Genomic DNA, 5,664 nt, shown 5'->3' with positions numbered 1-5,664 from the left:
CTGGGACGGCCCCGGCCGCGCCACCGCCCAGCCCAGCACGGCCCGGCACAGCACAGCATGGCACAGCACAGCCCGGCACAGCACAGCATGGCACAGCACAGCCCGGCACAGCACAGCATGGCACAGCACAGCCCGGCACAGCACAGCATGGCACAGCACAGCCCAGCACGGCACAGCACAGCCCAGCCTGGCACAGCATAGCACAGTCCGGCCCGGGGCTGCTTCGAGCTGGGCGCCAGCCCCTCCCCGGGGTCCGGCCGCCCTGCCCGCGGAGCTGGGTATGCCCCACCGCGCTCGGCAGCCGGGGAGAGCCCGGAGCTCCGAAACGGGGCTGCTGAGGTGCGCGGGAAGTGGGGAGCCTTGGCCAGGAGACGCCTCTCCCTGCCCCGTGTGTCTTTAAAACAACACCATCGCCAACATCCTAAAGCCCGTTGACGGCTCCGCGTTACCGTAGGAGTCACCGCTAGTCTTGCCTCCGGGCAGCACCGGAGCGGCAGCTTCAGCGGCTGAGGGTGCAGGTGGTGGCAGTAGGAGGGAGAAGCCTTGTGAGAGCAGCACTGTCCGAGGGTTGATCGCTCATTGGAGTAGAAAAAGGACTAGAGGAGAATAAAGGGAGAATGTTAAGACCCACGGGGGTCTATCAGCCACGGGATATATAGTTTGGCTATGAATTTATATGACTGGTTTTGTTGCAGGCAGCAGTATCTTCTTTCCCCAATGCAGAGACACCCACAGTAGATGTTATCTCCTCAGAAACTCACCAAGGGCAAAAGCCAAAAGTGCAAAGGAAACCCTCCGTCCTTCCTGTGATTCAAGTTGGTCAAAGATTGATAGTGCCTGGATGTCTTTCCCCCAACTCTGAGATCTAATCACCTTCCCACATCCACCATACCCCCACCGCTCAGCCTCAGAAGTACTGAGCCAACAGGCTGATGGATTCCAGAAATGGGTCCAAAATGTTGAAATGTTTGAAATCCTTGAAATCCTTGTGCCATTCCTCGTCACAACCTGCTAAGAGCACAGTACCTTCTCAGTCGGAGGCTGGGGTCACTTATTGTAAGAAAGACATTATTCCAACTGCTTTGAGCATACTTGGAAGAGTGGATAGGGAAGGTTATCCTGCATGCAAGTATTCTCTCATGGACAATATTAGCTGAAAATTTCTGAGGTGTGGAGGGAGCAGCAGGGAGTGGAGAGAGGGGAAGGAGTGAAAAAGAAACCATTTCTACCTCATGTCAAGCCTGCTGTCTCAGGGTAGAGAGAAGCATGGGATGTTTGTGCTAGTGAGCAAGAATTTACTGACTGATGGATTGTGCCTTCTAGTCTCCCTCACCTTGAATTGGGGGTTGACACTTCGCAATAGCAGTTGGCATTTTGTAATAGAAATTGGGAATATTAAGACAATATTACTGATTGACATGTTCCGCTGTCTACAAGTGCCTGACCCAGTTTGCCTGAGCTGCTGATAAACGAGCACTGCTGTTTGTGTGCTGTAGGCCAATGCACAGAAACTTCTGCCCTGCTCTGAAAAGACATGCTGTGGCCTGGGTTGTGTGCACGAGTTAACTGCCCTCCTGACCCAGAAGTGCTGACACACGAGGAGAAACTTGTACAGCAACATGCTAGAAAGAGGCTGAGGTGTATTGGACAGCAGAAAGACACAGCATCCAGTGCTCACCAGGAGAACCATCGTTCCCTTCTCTCTCTGGTCACTCCTGATGGCAGGCAAGGCCTGTATGAAAATGAACTTCACTGAGGCTCTGTCCGCATATGATCTCCACTGTGCTCACTCCTTTTTTGGGTTAAAATCTCTGTTATCAATAAAGATGTCTGAATAATTCTGTCAGAAATCAAGATCCCACATGAAAGACCCTTACTGCTTCATTTTTTTAGTAAAGTACATTAAAAGCTCAAATTGCACATATTTGTAGGACAGATCAGAATCAAGGCTGCCCTGTTCATCCTCTTTCTGCATTATTTCTTATGTCAGGATAATATGGTGTGCTGTTTTCTACTTGAAATAGGGTCTCAGAGTGAGTTGTATCTGGACAGTGAAGAAGTTGCTCTCTGTGAGAGCTCTGTCACTTTGAGTGCAGATATCAGAAGGCAAGTGTGAAACAGGGCCACAGAAAGGCAAAAAGACAGCTGCAGCAGGAGAGAACTGCTTTGCTGTTTGGAGCAGAACAATCAGCAGAACAATTTACTCCTACAGCTGGGACTAAATTAAATCTTTTTCTTCCCTCATATATTCCCTAGATGTTATTGTATTGCTGTATGTGCCCTACGACGACTAGTCTGGGGTTGCAGAAAGGTAAGAGCACTGAGCAGCTCTGTGTACCTTCGTTCCTCTGCTCTATACCATATCTCCCAGGAACAGGGGCATCACCTGTTACTGGCAGCACACCAAGGACAGCAGTAGGATTTGTATTGAAGGAGAATGGCCCTATCTGCCCCGCACCTTCTCATTCTTTCCTGATGCTCTGCTTCTTCCTGATATATCTCTGTCAATCCCTTTCTCCCCAGCATCACCTACTCTTTCTCACATCTCAGCACATCCTATAACCTATTTTCATCCTGGATCTTGTTTACAGAAACTGGAAGCATAAGCCAGGTGTCATAAGGGGTTCTCAGCTAAGAAGTTCCTTGTTTTGTAGGTACTTGTACTGAGGTATTGGTGGTCTCTGATGTGTGAATGTATGTAAAATACACTGAACAGACCCAGCCATGCAACCTGTACACTAAAAAGTCCCTGCTAAAAACAAATAAATAAAAAACTCATGCCCCACCCCCCTCCCCCCCAAAAAGTTTATTTTCTCTCAAGGAGATAAAAACTTATAGGTGTGGGAAAGACAGTTTTCAGCGATAGAGTAGTTGGAAAAATGGATGTGAAACAACTTTGTTTTGGGAGAGATTTCTGTGTCCATAGCACTTTTCCAGTATTGAGCCCCTGTGACAGCAATTACAGGATCATCCAGGTTGTAAGAAACCTCTAGTCCAACTTCCTGTTCAAAGCAGAGTTAGCAATTGTGGTGTCCCACCCTTAAGGGGAAGGAAGCACCCACAATTCATAGATGCTCATGGCTGAAATAAATTACAAAAGTCAGAGAGTCCACAAAAGCTTACAAAGTTTTATTTATAAATTACACACTTGGCTTAGAAATTGGTTAGTCCTGGACCTACTATATAAGTACATGGCCATGGGTTTTGGATAAGGGGGTAGGGTGAAAGGGAACAGAGGGATGAATCGAAGAGGAGGAGGGAGAAAGAAAGGAAGAAAGTGAGAAAGAGAGATCAGCAGTCCTGGCTCCAGTGTTGATCCAGCGGATGGGATGTCCAGGATTCTGGCTGTGCCTGCGCATCCAGGTTTTGTGAAGGTGCCTTTTATAGATAAATTTCCCCAGCTTGGAGACAAGTTTCTCACTTTCTGGGCAAATTAGTTATCCTGTACAGTCCATTCTCCTAGACCTTCCTGGAAATGGGTTGGAGGGCTTCAGGGATCTTTGGTGGTCTTGATCCCCTCCTACAGCCCCTGCCCATTCTCAACCTCATTCCTGTGCTCACGCTGTGCTGTGTTGTGTTTATCTCCAGGAGCCAGAACAAGGAAGTTTGTCCCAGAAATGTGCTGCCCTCCCTCCATACGGCCCCTTCTCCAGCCACGTCCTGTTCTTTTTCACAGTGTGTTGTCACCAACAATCCTTGGCTGTTGTTACTAACAATCCATGGTTGGATCAATGGCTATTTGGCCACACATTACCCCCCTTATCTCCTAGGCTTCTAAAACACTGAAGTCAGACCAGTTTGCTTGTGACTCAATCTGGTCTTGAAAACCCTCGACAGTGGAGACTGCACAATCTTTCTGGGCAGTGGATTCTACTACTGGATTGGTCCTAGGATAGAGCCACAATACAGCCTTCAGATAGAGTACAACTCATTAAGCACAATCCTCTGACCAAATTCAAAGTTGGATCAGTTGGCTACCCATTGAGACCATAATGTCCTAACTTAAATACAAGAACAGTGGGAGACAGAGTTGAAAATGTTGCTAAACTTGTGGTAAATGCAGTCAGGCAGGTTCACAGGTATGATTTATCCTTTGTAGACCCATGCTGAATATTCTCAATTGCCTACTTCTTCTTCATGTGTTCAGAAATATCATCCAAGAGAACTTGTTTCATGTTTTCTTCCCAGAGACTGATGTGAGACTGAACAGCCTGCAGTTGCCTGGGCTGTCCTTTAAGTTCTTTTTAAATATAGGTGCAACATTTCTACAGTTGGCAGGGGTATCCATGGCTCCTCAGAGATGATTGAAAGTGATCTTGTGCTGGCATTAGCCATCTCTGTCAGCATCCTTGGACACAGGCCTTCTGTTTGCAGGATTTCTCCAGCAATTCTTAACTCACTCACTAATGGTCATCTTTCCTCTCCTTGAATCCCAGGCCCTCAGGCTTGGGAGCCCTTGCTGTGTAAAGAAGGCATTGAGTTCCTCAGGTTTGACTGTGTCCACTTGCAATAAATCACCCACCCTACTCAGTGACTGACTGCCATTTTCCTTGTTTAGTCCTTTACCACTATTCAGCAGTTGAAGCTCTTCTTGTTACTATTGACATGCAAGTCAAAACTGAGCTTTGGCTTTCCTGACACTATCCCTACATGTCTGGGCAATGTTTTTAAATTCCTCTTGTGTAGCCCATCCCTGCTTCCATCTCCTGTATGTTCTTCTTTTGCACTGGAGTTCTACCACAATTCCCTACTTATCCAAGCTGGTTTGCTTATGTGTTTCCCTTTTTTCTGAAAACTGAGATGGCCTGTTCTTGCACTTGGTTGAAGCTTCAGAGATGTCATCACTGCTGGAAACAGTGACAGAGTGAAAAGCGGCTCCTTCACCTGCTGGGCACTGAAAGAGGCAGGGAACAAGATGTCCTGGGCTGTAGAACCAAGAAGCCAGATACTGGGGGTTGATTAGCACTAAGTTGCAACCTTCCATCATGATTGGGGCATTAGTAATATCCTCCTGCTGCATGGATCATCTGCTTGCTGCTGACACTGCAGGTTTTCTGTGCTGTGGTACTAATAGGTTCTTCTCTCTCTTTAGCCACAGGTTTTCATTAAACTGTAGGGACTTTGCTGCTGTTGAGAATGCTGTCCCTCTGTCAATTTCCATTAAAACTTGGTAACATTAAAAAAAAAAAAAAAAGGGAAGGGGAAGGAAATAGTCAAATGTACTAGTTTATTGCATTCCTTACCTTCTAAGGAGCACACATTAAAATGGTGCCTGAAAGTGTAATTAAAGACCACGCAGGCTCATTAAGGGCAGAGTGTGCGTATGGGGGTGGAGGTGGAATGAGGATTGCTCAAGCAATTTTTATTCTGGCATTTCCTAATGTTTTAATGTTTGAATTAGCAAGTCTTAATTCATTTGCATTACACAAAAATATGGGTGAAAAGTGTGTTGTTGCATAAATGGATCCACTGTCCACTGCTGTTTTCTTACTAGATCTAGTCTTAGAAATGTGAGGAGATTTCCAGGAGAATCCTGGATTTTTGTTTGTTCTGGACCTCTTAATTCTAATTAAAGTGTGTATTTGAGTGGTTTGTGGCAGAGAGGGCCCTGAAGACTCATCCTGCAAACCTGGAGGTCAGCAAGCATACTGTTTGTTTCCATAG

Source organism: Pipra filicauda, unplaced genomic scaffold, assembly GCF_003945595.2.
Source record: "Pipra filicauda isolate LSUMZ 115617 unplaced genomic scaffold, ASM394559v2 scaffold208_size1342795_pilon, whole genome shotgun sequence".
NCBI classification, from domain to species: Eukaryota; Metazoa; Chordata; class Aves; order Passeriformes; family Pipridae; genus Pipra; species Pipra filicauda.
The sequence above is the reverse complement of the archived record's forward strand: the minus strand, read 5'-3'. Positions refer to the sequence as shown.